The sequence below is a fragment of the Leguminivora glycinivorella genome, chromosome 21, assembly GCF_023078275.1.
Source record: "Leguminivora glycinivorella isolate SPB_JAAS2020 chromosome 21, LegGlyc_1.1, whole genome shotgun sequence".
In the NCBI taxonomy this organism is placed as follows: domain Eukaryota; kingdom Metazoa; phylum Arthropoda; class Insecta; order Lepidoptera; family Tortricidae; genus Leguminivora; species Leguminivora glycinivorella.
Window position 1 is genome coordinate 3,265,367 of NC_062991.1, and position 20,261 is coordinate 3,285,627.

Consider the following 20,261-nt stretch of genomic DNA (forward strand, 5'->3'; position numbering starts at 1 on the left):
TACCCCACCTTTTTTTGTAACATGGGTATTTTTTACGCGGTTCATACTCAGAATCGCGAGGTCTTTTTCGATCCTGATAGGGGAAAAATGTCCCAAGACTTCCATACATTTTTCAAACCTTGTGTTTCAATTCCAAAATTTATGAAAAAAAATGGTAACGGAAAGGGAAAAAACCTTGGGACACTTTTTTCTCCTATTAGGATTGAAAGAGCTCGCGATTCTGAGTGGAAACCACATAAAAAAATCCAAAATCAAAAATAGTGGAGGGCACAACTTTGAAAAAACCGGCCAAGAGCGTGTCGGGCCACGCTCAGTGTAGGGTTCCGTAGTTTCCCGTATTTTTCTCAAAAACTACTCAACCTATCAAGTTCAAAACTTTACAAATTTTTAAACATATGGTTCAAAAGTTGGAGGGGGGGGGCAATTTTTTTTACTTTAGGAGCGATTATTTACTAAAATACTAATTTTGTCAAAAAACTATTTTAGTGAACCCCTAATTTAAATACCTATCCAACAATATATCACACGTTGGGGTTGGAATGAAAAAAAAAAACAGTCCCCACTTTACATGTAGGGGGGGGGGGTACCCTAACAGAACATTTTTTTTCCACTTTTGATTAGGTCTGAATTTAACTATTTATATTACATGAAATGATCGATTGATATGATTTTACCACTTTGTCGGCGTGATTAATATAATTACATATTGGTACCAAATTTCAGCTTTCTAGTGCTAACGGTCACTGAGATTATCCGCAGACGGACGGACAGACATGGCGAAACTATAAGGGTTCCTAGTTGACTACTGAACCCTAAAAAATGGCCCAGCTTTCACTTTTGATGTTCATAACATATTATTACAATTTGCTTCGCTGCTGCTGCTTCGGAATTCGGAACCTTCAAAAAGGTCGTGATAAAACGATAAAAAAGTTAAAACGCAAATAAATAAAAATAACAACTATCATATTTACTTCTGGTACTGTTCTAATTTGGGCAACCTTTTAACCCTCGACTAATTAGTACAAGTGTTCACTGTATAGTAGCAATTAAAATACTACGACTTACACTTTGGTCCATTCATGATACCTAATCAACAGAAAATTCGTAAACAGTGGTTCTGGGAGAGAAAAGATCGTAGATACGCAAGGTATTGCATCATATATATGGACCATTTTTTTCAAAGTTGTCCACCCCACTTTTTTTTTGGATTTGGAAATTATGTGGTTTCCACTCAAAATCGCGAGCTCTTTCTATTCTAAATAATTCTAATAGGAGAAAAAAAGTGTCCCAAGGTTTTTTTACCATTCCGTGACCATTTTTTCATACATTTTGTATGGTGGTAACGTAATGGAAGGTTCGAAAAAATTTATGGAAATCTTGGGACATTTTTTTTCTCCTATCAGGATCGAAAGACCTCGCGATTCTGAGTAATAATATTTAGCGTAAAAAAATACCCATGTTACAAAAAAAGTGAGGTGGACAACTTTGAAAAAAAAATGGCCCATTTTTTTTATTTTTATAGTCTTTATTTACATATACATAATTATATAAGAAATTAAGACTAAACTAAAAAACTAGCTAATATCTAAAATAGGCCCTTGAGGCATTGTACCAAGGATACTGGCGACATTTCCTCGCTGTATCGCAATGCTGATACGTTGTGCTACCTCAACCAGACGCTTCGCGATTTCTGGGAATAACTTGTTCGCGTTGGGACCCCGTGGACCTAGAGTTTCATCATAATTATGGATAGGATGTATTTACTAGTAATTCACTTTAGGGCCACTTGCACCAACGAAAATGGAAGGTTAACCTGAGGGTTAACCCACCATTTTATTATGGAATTTGACAGATAACCCACTAACCCTGTGAGTTAAGTGGTTGGTGGGACTTCCGGTTCGAACGCCATCTTAGGTCTCGTGTCGTGAATAATTTATTTTTATAGCTTATCATGCAGTAAACTAATGTTGTAGTGAGAAGCTGATGAAGAATTAATCTCGAAACGCGTTTAGCCTCTTTTTTGTCGTCAACGGCCGATAGTCCACGTGCTCTTGTAAAATCTAGCTATCAATTTACAAGTGCTAACTCACCGTACACTGTCGTACTTACCGTACCAAAATCACTGATTAGTATTGGCTCATATCACCTTGACACTGGTGAAATAGTCCCAAATCATTATTGGGACCACAGAAATTGGGACTGAAGCCATATATTAATTAACACTTTCGAAACCGGGCTCTACGCGGCGCTACGACATTTTCGCTACATACGGGGAAACCCATGTAATCGGCTACGCTTCTACGAGCGGTGTGCCCGACAGTCGGGTTCTTGGTAGCGAAAGTGTTAAAAAAACCGGCCAAGAGCGTGTCGGGCCACGCTCAGTGTAGGGTTCCGTAGTTTTCCGTATTTTTCTCAAAAACTACTGAACCTATCAAGTTCAAAACAATTTTCCTAGAAAGTTTTTATAAAGATCTACTATTGTGATTTTTTTCATATTTTTTGAACATAGGGTTCAAAAGTTAGAGGGGGGGGGACGCACTTTTTTTTCCTTTAGAAGCGATTATTTCCAAAAATATTAATATTATCAAAAAACGATCTTAGTAAACCCTTCTTCATTTTTTAATACCTATCCAACAATATATCACACGTTGGGGTTGGAATGAAAAAAAATATCCGCCCCCACTTTACATGTAGGGGGGGTACCCTAATAAAACATTTTTTTCCATTTTTTATTTTTGCACTTTGTTGGCGTGATTGAAATACATATTGGTACCAAATTTCAGCTTTCTAGTGCTTACGGTTACTGAGATTATCCGCGGACGGACGGACGGACGGACGGACGGACGGACGGACGGACGGACGGACAGACAGACAGACATGGCGAAACTATAAGGGTTCCTAGTTGACTACGGAACCCTAAAAAAAAAGAAGTGGTTGGTGCAAGTGGGCCTTAAAGTACTAAGCAGGATCAGGATCTAAATAACCTTGTCACACTGTACACACCCATGAAGAAGTCACCGTTTTTTCTCTCCTTTATGAAAATTATATGTTTTTTTGGCGAGTAACTCATCCAGTCATATATCTGTATCAGTCATGTATCAGTAATATTATTCGTTGTAATGGAAAAATAGTGAAATGATGAAGTCATATACCCGTTATCTAGAGGTCTCTCCAATCTATGCTACGAATTGAGAATAAATGCTTTTTCACCAATTTTAGTAAACGTTGCAGATTAATTTAGTACGAAAATAACTTCTATGTGATGTAGATTTTCAAAGAAATTGTCACTTAATTTTAGGTAATTTCTGAAAAAAAATTAATTCGCCTCGTTTACTCTTTTTCAAGGACCATTTAATACTAGACTGATATAGCCCATACAAAAAAGCGTACCCCTGAAAAAAGCTTAGTTTTTGCTTTAAAACTAGATGGCGTTGTTTCGTAACCCGGGAGTGGAAAAAAACATATTTTCACACATATGTTTACTTGTTTTTATATTATACTATGAATAACTATCAAAAAACTTTATTTTAATATCAAAATATTGGCTCAAAACATAATTTTTACAAATTATATTTTTTGGTCGGCCTCGACGTAGTTGTGATCGCTTCGCTGGCTAAGTTTGTTCGCATGTTGTCTAACTATTGCCAAATAAAATGACTAGATGACGTTGGTGGACTAGGAAAATGTCACATCCGTTTCGTTGTTCATTAATATAATATACTTAGTGATAATAAACCTATATGTTGAGCTCAAATACGTTCAACAAAACGCAATCATTGTGCCAACAGATGTGACATCCAGTGACATCTGACATCCATGTCACATCACAAATGTCATTGTATGATTTATTGAATATTCATAATATATGGATATTAAATATTTTAGAATCGCAGCAGCAATGCGAGTAGAGATACAGAATTAATAACTGTATAAATTAATAATTGTATGACCAATGCCCTCATACATAAAATTACCAGTTTAGGTGACAGAAGGCGAATAAACATTAAATTTAATGTGCTAATGAAAAGAATCTTTCCGATTTTCAACGGGACACGGCTGAAGGGGCGAACTGGTTTCGACTGCGCCCATGCATCTCAATTGTCCAGAAAGTTCATTCGAAGATCATTTTGCTTATAATAATCTGAGTAATCACAGTGAATGGTTTGACAGTATTTCAGCTAACATGTAGAGCAAAGATGTAGAGAGACTTGCTAGCTTCGTCGGTCAGGCTTCGTCTTGGACACAACGCCGATAGTTAGGCCGCCAGGTGTGGCACTTTGGATTACGTTTTTATAATAAACTAGCTTTTACCCGCGGCTTCGCCCGCGTAATAAAAGTATTCTTATTGAAACGTTTACAAAAAATAAGATTTTCATTTGGATCCGTAGGTTTCTTTGTAGGTACATCTACATCTGTCCGCGATTATTTCGATTAAGGTAAAGCGGGGCAATTCTCGACTGGGGGGCCATTGTAACTGATCTATTTGCTGTACGGTCAGCCAAGAACCTTACACTGCTTTTTGGCTGACTGTACCTTACACATATTACTATTGTTTTAAAAGAAATTCTTGCAATGATTGTAGAATTGTTACACAGCGACCACAGCGTAGGTAGTAGGTACGAATATGTATGTATTTTACCTATATAAATATTTATACTGGGGAAACTTCATACAACCCACATAGCCAGTATCTCGACGCTATGGTCGGTAGGGTAAAAAGTACTTCCTTGCATTATCGCTTACAATTTTTTCCATTTTGCTTATACTTATTGCAAACGTAAACTTATAAAAGGCAAGCAAACAACGATCTTCTTACAGCACATTGAATGTAATAGTTATTACGGATGCAGGATACTCGCCGATGCCTACTTACTAATCCCTTCCCACTGAGCCACCTGCATTTTATACTGCCTAGATATCGATTGCCGACCGATTATTCCGACCCCAATCCCTATTCTTATCCCCGTCCCTATCTCTATCCTTGTCCTCGTCCCCGTCCCCGTCCCCGTCCCCGTCCCGTCCGTGTCCCCGTCCCTCCCCTATCCCTATCCCCGTCCCCTATCCCTATCCCTATCCCTATCCCTATCCCTATCCCTATCCCTATCCCTATCCCTATCCCTATCCCTATCCCTATCCCTATCCCTATCCCTATCCCTATCCCTATCCCTATCCCTATCCCTATCCCTATCCCTATCCCTATCCCTATCCCTATCCCTATCCCTATCCCTAACCCTAACCCTAACCCTAACCCTAACCCTATCCCGTCCCTGTCCCTGTCCCTGTCCCTGTCCCTGTCCTTGCCCCTGTCAAATTATCATGCTAGGAGGTGAAAATCCTTTCTTAGTGCTCCTCTTATGGCTATTTTGGATATTTTAACCCTATTGCACTACGACAGGGGACAAAATTTCTTTTCCACCTCATTAGATTTTAAAATCGTTGTATTTATCGTAATCAGCGACCTGATAAACCATAAAAACGATACCCATATTGTGTTTTTGACTTTACCCCCTTTGCACCCCTTTAGGGGTCAAATTTTCAAAAAACCTGAAACATTTATTTAGTCATATGTCTTTAAGAATCCTCCTGTGAAGTTTCGTATAAAATAGTCAAACTAATCTTGTTTCCCCATACAAACTTTGAACCCCCATTTGAGTCCCTTAGGAGGCGAATTTTGAAAAATCCTTTCTTAGTGCTCCTCTACACTATATAAAGAACCTACGTGCCAAATTTGACATCTGACATCTCTAGGACCAGCGGTTTCGGCTGTGCGTTGATATGTCAGTCAGTCAGTCAATATCTTCTTTTATATATATTTTTGATATTTAAACCCCATTGCACCACAACAGGGGAGAAGGTATTTCACTTCTGCCTGGTTAGATTTTAAAAACGTTGTATTTATCGTGATCAGCGACCCGATAAACCATAAAAACCGGCCAAGAGCGTGTCGGGCCACGCTCAGTGTAGGGTTCCGTAGTTTTTCATATTTTTCTCAAAAACTACTGAACCTATCAAGTTCAAAATAATTTTCCTAGAAAGTCTTTATAAAGTTCTACTTTTGTGATTTTTTTCATATTTTTTAAACATATGGTTCAAAAGTTAGAGGGGGGACGCACTTTTTTTTCCTTTAGGAGCGATTATTTCCGAAAATATTAATATTATCAAAAAACGATCTCAGTAAACCCTTATTCATTTTTAAATACCTATCCAACAATATATCACACGTTGGGGTTAGAATGAAAAAAAATATCAGCCCCCACTTTACATGTAGGGGGGGGGGTACCCTAATAAAACATTTTTTTGGATTTTTTTATTTTTGCACTTTGTTGGCGTGATTGATATACATATTGGTACCAATTTCAGCTTTCTAGTGCTTACGGTTACTGAGATTATCCGCGGACGGACGGACGGACGGACGGACGGACGGACAGACAGACATGGCGAAACTATAAGGGTTCCTAGTTGACTACGGAACCCTAAAAACGATACCCATATTGATTTTTTGACTTTATCACCCCCTTTTCACCCTTTTAGGGGTTAAATTTTCAAAAAACCTGAAACACGTATTCAGTCATATGTCTTAAGGAATCTTTCTGTGAATTTTCGAATAAAATAGTCAAACTAATCTTGTTTCCCCATACAAACTTTGAACCCCCATTTGAGTCCCTTAGGAGGCGAATTTTGAAAAATCATTTCTTAGTGCTCCTCTACACTATATAAGGAACCTATGTGCCAAATTTGACGTCTCTAGGACCAGCGGTTTCGGTTGTGCGTTGATATGTCAGTCAGTCAGTCAATATCTTCTTTTATATATATTTTTGATATTTAAACCCAATGGCACCACAACAGGGGAGAAGGTATTTCACTTCCGCCTCGTTAGATTTTAAAAACGTTGTATTTATCGTGATCAGCGACCCGATAAACCATAAAAACGATACCCATATTGATTTTTTGACTTTATGACCCCCTTTTCACCCTTTTAGGGGTTAAATTTTCAAAAAACCTGAAACACGTATTCAGTTATATGTCTTAAGGAATCTTCCTGTGAAGTTTCGAATAAAATAGTCAAACTAATCTTGTTTCCCCATACAAACTTTGAACCCCCATTTGACCCCCTTAGGAGGTGAATTTTGGAAAATCCTTTCTTAGTGCTCCTCTACACTACATAAGGAACCTACGTGCCAAATTTGAAATCTCTAGGACCAGCGGTTTCGGCTGTGCGTTGATATGTCAGTCAGTCAGTCAGTCAGTCAGTCAGTCAGTCAGTCAGTCAGTCAGTCAGTCAGCTTCTTCTTTTATATATTTAGATTAATGATAGTTTGTATTGTTTTGGTAATATATTTTCTACTCGTATACTATACTCGTTTGGTACTCGTATAAACCTAAACTGAGATAATAAATGAATAAAAGGAAATAATTAGTGAAACTCTGATATAAGTAATAATTAATGAGACTAAATGCGTTTTCACATTATCCGATCCGATATCGGATGTAGGACTGATACCCCATACATTACAGGCGCTATCTTGGATTTTTTCCATTTAAATCCTTCCGACATCCGATATCGGATCGGATAATGTGAAAACGGACTAAGACAATAGATACCTTGTTAGTGTTATATACCTATGCCTATGTATATCCCACCAAAAACATTCTGTAAAAAATAGCCGTCTCGATGGAGCTGCTTGTTTATCTCTAAAAAGTAATGAAATCTACATAAAGTTCCTTACTGCGATTTCTTTATTATTATAGTTAACTAGCCTTTGCCCGCGGCTTCGCTCGCGTTAAATTCGAAAATCTCTCCACAAACTTCCATCCTCCATTCTAAGGAAGTGGGGGGATATAAAAAGAGACAAAAAGTAGCCTATGTCACTTTCCATCCAGTCAACTATCTCCACTTAAAAAATCACGTCAATACGTCGCTCCGTTTTGCCGTGAAAGATGGACAAACAAACAGACACACACACTTTCCCATTTATAATATTAGTATGGATGTTGTGTGACTTGGCCGTTGAAGTGTAGCGGTGCTGGCGACAGATTGGTGCAATGGTGTCATGGAGCACCTGGTTATAAACTTCTTTATACCCTTGTGTATAAAGAAGTTTATAAGTTTCATATTCGATGGTCCGAGCTAAGGTTCGTAAAGCCATGAAGCCGAGCTGATAATCATTGACGCTAAACGCCGATCGAAACGCAGTCTGAACTGGGTGATAAACGTACGATACGAGCAGGTATGCGTACTTATGGCTCGACCACCTTTTTCGATTGTGTGTCACCGTAAGTACGCGTAAAAACCGCTGCGCATAGTAGTCGACCATCCAACGCGTACTTGCTCGTACGCCTATCACCCACTTGACGTCGCGCCAACACTTTATGGAAAAAGCGGGTTTTCGACAACTAAGTACCAATAAGATTTTAGACATTCAAAAATCTTCAATAATACTCTAATACTGGGGACGCTATTGCTATGTCTTGTATGGGAACCCTGCATTTTATGATTAAGCACTGAGACTTGGCACAGTTGTTCATTGGGTGGCCCTGAGTAGATAAAGATCGGGAGGCATCGAGAGCCCCCTTAATTTAGGAGGGAGGAGGGGGAAGGCTGGCGCCTCCGCGCTTCCTTTGAAACCATATTTCTCTAAAACTATACAAAATAGGGCATGCGATATATCATTTTCGGATAAATGAAGGACGAGGAATTCATTTTTGGAACAAAAAAAATGTATTTTAGAACAAAAACACAAAATAAAATGGGAAAATCTGAAAACGAGATTTTTTTTTATACATATTATTGCACATTTTATGAAAACTGTAATGGTTTTTTCTAAATAAAAAATATTATTTAATAGCTACATTTATCTAGTTTTAGAAAATGTATAATTTGTTATAGAAATATATTATAGGACGAGTGATAAAAAATAATTTACATCGCCCGATGGGGTGATTTGAATGCTCATTTCAATAAGTTTTGTCAATGATTTCAGGTATAATCACTATTTTTAACACACGAAAGCCGTAATCATTGTATTTTATGGCTATTTTAGTGATTAATGTACTTAAAATAAAAAAAATACAAAAATTAAAAAAAAATTAAATGTGATAACTTTTTTATAACATTATCCTATTTTGTTCTTTCTATACAATATATATCTAAAAGCAATAAATATGAATGAAAAGCCACATTTATGTAGTTTATAAAAATATATAGTTTGTTATATAAATATATTACGAAACGCGAGATAAAAAATAATGAAAGTGATCTTGATGTACGGTACGGGTCAGCTTGTATGATTCGATGAGGTGAGGTAAAGGTACTCAAAGCTCTCAAAAAATGTAGTTATTTAGAGTACTTCAAATTAAACAACATACTCCTATATAGTCTGAATTTAACTATTTATATTACATGAAATGATCGATTGATATGATAGGTCAGATATATACATCTGATCCTAATACATCTTGTGAAATAGTAGTTATCTATATGATTTGCATAATTTATGGATAATTCTTACTTGACATATTTATTATTCCAGATCTGCGTCCTGTACTTTGGTTAACGAGTGCCGAAAATAGTTATTAACCAAAAAAGACCGCCAAATTAACAGCATTTCACCGACAAAAGCTGCCTTGCACCATTTTTGTAAGGGTTATAGGTATATCAAGGTGTCCATTTATGGGGTCAACTAAACCCAATTCAAAATTTGCCATTATTTGCTACTTGTGGCTGGACGAAAGTCTGTAACAATTGGGATTTGGGAGCCTACTTGCCCGCAACGTTGCCTGTTGCTGCAGAAACATGCCTCGAAATTGTCGGATGCAGGTGTAATAAAAAACAGTGGCGCGTAAGGTGCAACCGTAAAAAAAGACTTTTTAAATTAAATGTTCGGAGCTGATGTGCTTATGCAGTGGATGTTGTGATATATACATAATTAAATTCAGACTATTCAGGTTGTTTTATTTGAATAACTCAAAATAGCTACACTTTTTGAGAGCCTTGAGTAGGTACTAGCCCCGATACACATGTTTTCGTCTAGTCAGACCATTTTTTGAGGTTCTCCTTTGTACAAAAGCAATGTCTTAGTTCAAAAATCATTAATGTTTAATGCTAATACCAATCTAGTTTATTTTTATGGCACTATTGCGCAATAACTAACTATCATTGATACTGAAAGGAAGAATATGACGATTTTTATTTTATCTTTTATGGATTGGTAAAACCGATTTAAGGGGGCCCAAAGGAAGTAACTAAATTCTGCTAGTAAACTAAAAAATCTTCAAGCCTATGCATGCAGAACTGCTTTAGGAGAGGAGAACGTGATTAAGACATTTTTTTGCAATATAAGTCACATGCAATTTTATTTTACAATCAAAATAAACTATATTATAGGACTTTTACAATTTTCTGTACTGGGTCGTGATATACCTACATGTGTAAACGTTATTAGAATAAGTATATTTCTGTATTACTAGACGAACTCCACTGCATAGCGGGTAGTAGGTACCTTTACCTCACCTCATCGAATAATGCAAGCTGACCCGTACATTAAAATTTTCATTTTCATTATTTTTTATCTCGCGTTTCGTAATATATTTATTTAACAAACTATATATTTTTATAAACTGTATAAATGTGGCTTTTTATTGATATTTATTGCTTTTTAGATATATATTGTGTAGAAAGAACAAAATAGGATAATGTTAAAAAAAATATCACATTTTTAATATTTTTTTTAAATTTTGTATTTTTTTTTATTTTAAGTACATTAATCACTAAAATAGCCATAAACTACAATGGTTACGGCTTTCGTGTGTTAAAAATAGTGATAATACCTGAAATCATTGACAAAACTTATTGAAATGAGCATTCAAATCACCCCATCGGGCGATGTAAATTATTTTTTATCACTCGTCCTTTAATATATTTCTATAACAAATTATACATTTTCTAAAACTAGATAAATGTAGCTATTAAATAATATTTTTTATTTAGAAAAAACCATTACAGTTTTCATAAAATGTGCAATAATATGTATAAAAAAAAATCTTGTTTTCAGATTTTCCCATTTTATTTTGTATTTTTGTTCTAAAATACATTTTTTTTGTTCCAAAAATGAATTCCTCGTCCTTCATTTATCCGAAAATGATATATCGCATGCCCTATTTTGTATAGTTTTAGAGAAATATGGTTTCAAAGGAAGCGCGGCGGCGCCAGCCTTCCCCCTCTTCCCTCCTAAATTAAGGGGGCTCTCGATGCCTCCCGATCTTTATCTACTCAGGGCCACCCAAGGAACAACCTGTGCCAAGTCTCAGTGCTTAATCATAAAATGCAGGGTGTTGTGCAATAGCGTCCCCAGTATAATTTGATCTCCAGTGTCCAAGGTGTGACTTTTAAGTTACTACATTAGTATCTAAAATTATTATAATATTTGAGCAGGCAACCTTGCTTATTATGTACTTAACAGTTGACCGCTACCAAAAACTAATTTAAATAAAAATCTGAAAACCTTGTGTATAACAGTTAATATATAAACCTTGCGGTAACCTTGACAACCGTTTTCGTAACATAACTTCACGGTTAAGATTTCATAACTGGCCGTTTAATATGAATAAACGAAAGTGTATAAATATAGATGCGACGGGTATACTATTATGTCAATTATATGTTTGATTGCTAGTTGTAAATTTTGATAAAGGTTTTTAATATTTTATACCTTAGAACGTTGACTTAAGCTTTATTTTTATTCACAAATAGTAAAGACGTGTAGTTATGAGTGAAAGTAACAGTTGTTTAGTTGTTATTTTGTAATTATTTTTATTATAGGGACTGATGAACATAACCTGTCATATGACTATCGTTACGTCATAATTATTCCTCAGGGTTTTAGTTTTAGTACGTATATGATATGTTATCAGCTCTCGGCTAGTACGAGCGAGCGATACTGTACGCCATATGAACAATTTATCTCTCGCTCTCTAAGTCCTAAAAGAACGAACTAGTACACTTCGGAGATCGTACTAATTGGGAGCGATCTTTTCAGTGAACGAGCAGGCACAACTCTACTAGTAAAGTACCTAATGTAATAGTACATTACATCAGAGGCCGGGAAAATGAAGATTTCCGGCCAAGTGGCTATATACGGCCGAGCGAGCGTGCGAGCGAGGCCGGATAGGGATACGAGGCCGGGAATCCGTTTTCACGCCGAGGCATGTATAGTGCTTTTCTCAAACATACAATGAAATAAAAAAAAAAATGCTCTAAAGGACAATATTTTATAAAAAAAAGTTACTTTGCAGGCCTAGGCCTGAAAAATAATATGAAATCCCTTTACAGTCCTCTCGAGTTGTTGCGCCCAAAAAGCGATACTTCCCAGCCCATTTTAAGGAACGTAAAGACACTATTTCATTGCATGTTTGAGAAAAGGTAGGTTTCTTTTTGCTCGCTGTTGCCTAGCAGAAATTTTCGCCAGCCGCCACTGATACTCAATTCGATATTATGATACTTTACCTTACTAGCCAAGCAAAGTGACTTTAGAAAACTACATACACGAAATATACAATAAGTCAAACTTAAACAAGTACTTGTTACTAATGTTTTGTTTGTCAGCGTAAATTTGCGACTTTGAATATTACTCGTGTATAGTTAATACTAACAAAAAAAAGAATGTTTAGGTACATTATGGGCATTTTCAGTATTTGGCACTCCCCTATTAGCGCAAGTTGTTAACAAAAATCAATTAACTCGCTGTCAGTTTTGTGACGACAATTAAGCATAAAAGCTGTCTAAAAATTTACTTTTTTCACATTCTGAATCTAGATTATCGCTCAAAGTTTATGCAATTAACACAAAAACAATATCTTTATAAAAATTTCATGCTTAATTATCGTCACAAAACTGGAAGTGAGTTGATTTTTGTTAACAACTTACGCTAATAGGGGAGTGCCAAATTCTGAAAATGGTAGATAGATAAGATAGATAAGTCATTTATTTGGCAGACTGCAAACACACACAATACAATACACAATTTAAAACACACAAATTAGGCGCAACATAACAAGAGACAGAACAGTAAAATACAATTGAGACAGTAAAAAAAAACAACAATAACAAAAAAGAGAGAAATGCCCTTTTATCTAGTATTAGCTTTTGCCCGCGGCTTCGCTCGCGTTAGAAAGAGGCAAAAAGTAGCGTATGACACTCTCCGTCCCTTCAAGTATCTCCATTTAAAAAATCACGACAATTTGTCGCTTCGTCTTGCCGTGAAAGACGGAGAAACAAACAGACACACACACTTTCCCATTTATAATATTAGTATGGAGTATGGATTATAAAAAGCCCGGTTCTGTATAGGTTTACTACAAATTCTAACTTCATATTTTATTACAAATTCTTTTAAAATCCCTCAATACAAAGACAAAGAGCATTGTCTCATCTGCCATTCGTCATCAGAATGTTACTCACCAAATACTTGTGGGCCTTTTAGCATTGTCCTTCCGATAGTTATTATCCGGTGCATTCTTCTAACAGGGCATTCCGAGTATTCGACTAATTAATATAGACATAAGAGTAATGTTTATCCATCCATCTTATGGCGAAACGATCTTGATGACGTCTTTCTGGAAAACTGGCAAGCGGAAACGGAGAATCGGGAGTCATGGAGAGCAATAGGAGAAGCCTTTGCCCAGCAGTGGGACTCTCAAATAGGCTAAGAAGAAGTGAGGAAAAGAAAAAAAGTCGATTAATTTTCAACTAATCGATTTTTTCTTAGCCTATTTGAGTGTCCCACTGCTGGGCAAAGGCCTCCCCCTGACTCCCCTCGATTCTGTGTTCCCTACGGCCAGTTCTTCAAGAAGGCGTAAATATCGTTTCGCCATCTTTGCCTGGGCCTGCCCGGCCCACGCTTCTTCGTCGGCATCCACTTGATGGCTATATGTTAGCCCAATTTTGGATTTTTTTTAACCCCTTTTTGCCAAGAGGCACTGAAACTTAGTAGTTCATGTGCTCTGCCTACCCCTTTATGAGATACAGGCGTGATTATATGTATGTATTATGTTAGCGCACCTATTCAGAGGCCGGCCCAGTCCCATTTACCTAAGCCTGGCGGTTTTTTGCCAGCAGCAATCGAAATATGTTCCATATTTTACCTATAGCACATGTGCTATATGCACTCTATTTAATAATCTTGGCTATTTTTAAATGAATCACACTACTTTGCATTGAAATAACACTACAATTAAATCGTAATATTGTAAGGAAGCAATGAAGATTGCTGTAAGGGTATAACATAAATAATAGCCAAGGGTCAAGGCAGAAAAATATGACTTCATTTGTTTCACGTGTAGGCAGTTCTAGGTAAAACGACTTGTAATAGTACATTACATCAGAGGCCGGGAAAATGAGGATTTCCGGCCAAGTGGGTATATACGGCCGAGCGAGCGTGCGAGCGAGGCCGGATAGGGATACGAGGCCGGGAATCCGTTTTCACGCCGAGGCATGTATAGTGCTTTTCTCAAACATACAATGAAATAAAAAAAATGCTCTAAAGGACAATATTTTATAAAAAAAAGTTACTTTGCAGGCCTAGGCCTGAAAAATAATATGAAATTCCTTTACAGTCCTCTCGAGTTGTTGCGCCCAAAAAGCGATACTTCCCAGCCCATTTTAAGGAACGTAAAGACAATATTTCATTGCATGTTTGAGAAAAACTATTTATCTACATCGATAATCCTCCTTGCGTTATCCCGGCATTTGCCTGGGCTCATGGGAGCCTGGGGTCCGCTTTGACAATTAATCCCAACAATCTACATCCATGCATATCATACCAAAAACATGTGTACCACAGCTTAATCGGGTTAGCAGTTTCGGAAAAACTTGCCTGTTATAGACGGACAGGTTTAAACTATAAACTATAAATCAATATTATTGGACATTATTACACAGATTGACTGAGTCCCACGGTAAACCGAAGAAGGCTTGTGTTGTGGGTACTCAGACAACGATATACATAATAATACAAATACTTATATACATAGAAAACATCCATGACTCAGGAACAAATATCTGTGCTCATCACACAAATAAATGCCCTTGCCGGGATTCGAACCCGGGACCGCGGCTTAGCAGGCAGGGTCACTACGCGCTAGGCTAGATCGGTCGTCAAAGGTTTCCTTTTGAGACAGGGAACTCTAAAAGCAAAGATTTATTTATTTAATTCAAACCATTTGTTACGAGTACTAACAAATTTGAATAAACAACGAGTTCTTCACATGTTAAACTGTTTTTATATGTTAAATTTAATTAATATTTATACAGAGTGGGGCCTGTAACAAAGGCGAAGAATTGAACTGTAGGCTATTCTCCTTATACTGATCAACATTTGTTCAGTGACTTTTAAAAATTATGAAGTCTTTAAATTTTTAATTTTTCATACAAAATAAATATTAGCTTCAATGTACGCCATTATTGTTGTCATTGACGTTGTCTGTCACACTTTAGACTTAACAGAATTCGCAATACATTACCTCTTAGAAAAAACTTTCAAGGGTGATAAAAATCAAAATACAAGTTATTTTTAAAGTCGCCGAACAAATGTTGATCAGTATAAGGAGAATAGCCTAGAGTTCAATTCTTCGCCTTTGTTACAGGCCCCACTCTGTATAACGAAAGTTCACTAATATAATGTACGGGGTCATACACGTGATGCCGATGTTAATTTGTGAATTTGCTGTTTAATAATAACTTTTTCTCCTTTTCACATTTTTTTTGACAAGAACAGTCGTGTCTTTAAATAAATTAATTCTAATTTTGGTTGTACATAGGCTTTTGACCTTTTTTGTGCATATATTAAATACTTTGCCATTATGTACTTAATAAGTTACTAATACAATATGGAAATTTATTTCTGAAATAAATGATATTTAATTTAATTTAATTTTTTAACCCCCGACGAAAAAACGACGGGGTGTTATAAGTTTGATGTGTCTGTCTGTCTGTCTGTCTGTCTGTCCGTCTGTCTGTCTGTCTGTCTGTCTGTCTGTTTGTCTGTCTGTGTGTGTGTCTGTCTGTGGCATCGTAGCTCCTGAATGGATGAACCGATTTCGATTTAGTTTTTTTTATTTGAAAGCTGTGTTAGTCGGGAGTGTTCTTAGCCATGTTTCATGAAAATCGGTCCACAAGGTCGCGGTCGGGGGTTTTTTCAAAATTTTAATTTTTTTTCTAAGGACATTAGAAAATACTTATTAATTTTATTTCTATAAAATGCAATTTACATACTGATTCTATGGCGGCTGGTGAAAATTTCTGCTAGGCAACACTGAGCAAAAAGAAACCTACTTTTACATTAAGTACTTTATTACTAGTAATCAATTTTGGGCAAGCCTGTAGGGGAATGGACTTGTATTGATCAGCCGCTGCTGCTTTACAACCTGTTTTTAACCCCCGACGCAAAAACGAAGGGGTGTTATAAGTTTGACGTGTCTATCTGTGTGTATGTATGTCTGTCTGTCTGTCTGTCTGTCTGTCTGTCTGTCTGTCTGTCTGTGTGTGTGTCTGTCTGTGGCATCGTAGCTCTCGAACGGCTGAACCGATTTTGATTTAGTTTTTTTTTGTCTGAAAGCTGAGTTATTATTGAATTCCGTTAACTTTAAGGGCAGGTTCTTTAGATCAAATACAGTTAATTTCTCTAAGAAACTAGCGTCTTAACTCTTATCTACGGTTATCGAGTTATTAAAAAAATAAAGATAATTACTGAACACGTGTGTGACAGCCTTTACCAATTCCTAATGTTATTTGTTTTGACATGTGCCGTCAATCACTTGACACTAACTTGAATGTTATTGTTAAGGGTCTCTCACACTAATAAATTAATTTATTTTGTATGAAAATGATGAAAATAATATTTTGGTAATTTAATTAAAAGTGACATACGGGTGGTTCCTGATAATGAACCTAGCTGCGTGTCGAATTTAACGAAAAACAAAAAAAAACACGGTGTATAGTCACGCCTGTATTGTATAAAGGGGTAGGCAGAGCACATGAAACTAGTCAAGCTTCAGTGCTACCTTTGGCAAATAAGGGGGTTGAAAGAAAACCAAATGGTGACATTTCAGTGGCAGGTTGCCAGCCTCTCGCCTACGCCAGAATTTAACCTATATCCCACAGTCGATTTCTACCAAACCCACGGAAAGAAAGGGGCGGTGAAATTCTTAACTTACGGATAAAAATACAATGTATCTAAGCAATTTTCATATTGTAAACCTGTGTGCATAATTAAACATAGGTAATTAATTATAGGTATATGGTAGTCCTTTGTGACTCAATTAGTCAGAGTGATTGGACTGCTGTTCCAAAAGGTCCAGGTTCGAGTCATGCCAGATGTGTGATTTTCTCCATTTCCTTAAAAAAAAAACTTAGTTTATAGCCATCAGAACATGTGACACAATTACTTATTAAATCGCTATCTAACATTTGTACGATTATTCAACTTTCAAACAAAAAAAATCGGTTCATCAGAGAGCTAACTATGCCACAGACAGACATACACACACACAGACAGACAGACAGATAGACAGACAAACAAACAGACTGACTGACACGTCAAACTTATAACACCCCGTCGTTTTTGCGTCGGATGTTAAAAAATCTTTTTCAGTACAGATGGTCGTTTTTTTACGCACTAGTTCGAGAAGTGGTTCATTATATAACAGGTCGAAACTTCGGAGGCTCATCTGTACTGAAAAACGTCGTACGATACACGTGCAAAAAGGAAATTCGTAACTCGTGTCGATTTAAAACACTCCCTTCGGTCGTGTTTTAATTTATCGCCACTCGTTTCGAACTTCCTTTTTACGCACTTGTATCGTAATGTACTATTCTATACGGTAGGTAACTAGGCACAGTCAACCAATTTGAATCTTAGGCCACTGCACTGTAGAACCCTTTCACAGTAAAAGTCAAACTGACTTCTGTAATAAAAATAATCAAACACGGTGTCAATACGACAGGGTCCTAGAGTGGCCTAGGATTCTAAATAGTTAACTGTACTATACAGAGTGGGGCCAAGGTAACCAAGGCGAAGAATTGAACTCTAGGTTATTCTCCTTATACTGATCAACATTTGTTCGGCGACTTTTAAAAATAACTTGTATTTTGATTTTTATCACCCTTGAAAGTTTTTTCTAAGAGGTAATGTATTGCGAATTCTGTTAAGTCTAAAGTGTGACAGACAACGTCAATGACAACAATAATGGCGTACATTGAAGCTAATATTTATTTTGTATGAAAAATTAAAAAATTAAAGACTTCATAATTTTTAAAAGTCACTGAACAAATGTTGATCAGTATAAGGAGAATAGCCTACAGTTCAATTCTTCGCCTTTGTTACAGGCCCCACTCTGTATATCCATTCTGCACTAAGACCAACAAGTTAGGTATTATACCTACAGACTAGGCTATAGAGATGTCATAACCACTCGGGCAGCGCGCCACAAACCTACTTGATCTTCCGGCTAGCTATTACTCATGAATTATGCAACACTTGTCATAGTGTGTAACCACAGTATAATAAAGAGTACTATCGTACAGTATGGCCACTCCTGCTCCCCGCTGAAAGTGCCGCTCACCCTCTCTCGGTTACCTCACAGTTACCGCCTGTCAAAAACGCAACCAGTCTACCTGTCATGTCTCACTCATACAAGCATGGTACGCGTTCACCTACACGAGCTTAGAATGTGTGCTAGGAACGCACCTCTTTCATATATTTGATCGCCAGTGTCCGAGATGTGGTGTAACTATAAGCTATAAGCTACTAGACTCATGTCGAATTTGGCACAATAAATGATTGTTATCTGTAGTATTTGACAAAAAAAACAATATTTATAGATTTTGGATATTAAAAGTTTATGATGACTACGTATTTTCGATTAAAAAAGTGTGTAATTTTTTATTTATTTTGGCGACCGCTGTCAGCGATCTAGTGCCGTCATCGAATTCGAATTAAAAAAAAACAATCACTGACATATTGAACTTTATTTTTTTTTTTTTTTTTTATGGGATAGGAGGCAAACGAGCAGACAGGTCGCCTGATGGTAAGCGATCACCGCCGCCCATGGACACCCGAAACACCAAACATCCTTCATACTTAAATTAGAAAGTCAGAAAATGTTGTTTTGGAGTAGAATGACCTGATGCACAGATAAGTAATCTATAGATTAACATGACTGTGATGTTTTGGCTTGATTACGTAAAAGTATATATTGTAATATAATATATTATTTCGGTTCATTGAACAGTACTTAATAACCTAACCACAAAATTAAAATTTTGAAAAAACCCCCGACCGCGACATAGTAGACCGATTTTCATGAAACATGGCTAAGAACACTCTCGACTAACTCAGCTTTTAGACAAAATTAACTAAATCTAAATCGGTTCATCCCACGCAGCTACGATGCCACAGATAGACACACACACAGACATACAGACACGTCAAACTTATAACACCCCGTCGTTTCTGCGTCGGGAGTACTTTTTGTCTCTTTGTAACCCCACTTCCCTAAAATGGGGGGTGGAAGTTTGTATGGAGTATTTCGCAGTTTTCAAATCACAGAAATAAACCTTAATATAAGGTAACGTAATATGTATAAGGTCTTACTGTGCCATTGTAAGGTATAATGAGATAATTTGAGGGTGCAAAAACATAAGGAAAAGTTGCCACTAGTTACTCTTATTGCCACAGCCTCTGCTGCTAAAAATACTCAGTAAAGGATAAAATACTTACAAAATTACTAGTTATCTAGGTATCGAAAGAGGAACTGCTCAACGCACGTACACGCGAGGCTGTTAGCGTTTCTCCGAGCTAAGGCTGTCTCGAAACTTCTAGGCCACGTCTTTATGTTAGCGTTTCCACAGACCCGCATCGTACGCAGCGGACGCATCGAATTATTCTTTGTATAGAAATATTAGAAAGAATAGAAAGTCACACAAGTGCGTAGGTATATTGATCTGTGCGTACCGCAATATCAGCAGACGAAATGCGATGTGATTCATGCAATGTGTCCGATGCTTGCTATGTACGCCTAGCTTAGGCTACGAACTTATGCACACAATCGCAACGGACTATCAATCTTCGGTGGAAAACGTCAGTGGATTTTTATGGAAATGATCACATCACATTACTTTTGGACACATTTCTTTTCTTACTATTAGTTCTAAGATATTTATCTTAACCCTTACTTTAAGAGGAGGTTAAGCCTCTCATTTGATCGGC

The 20,261-nt window shown here is 36.8% G+C and overlaps 1 protein-coding gene across 1 annotated transcript in view; it reads left to right on the top strand.

Moving 5' to 3' along the window:
- Positions 1 to 20,261, top strand: part of LOC125237548 (ATP-binding cassette sub-family D member-like) — a 138,928-nt gene that overhangs the window by 87,858 nt on the left and 30,809 nt on the right. The gene's annotated exons all lie outside the window — the stretch shown is intronic.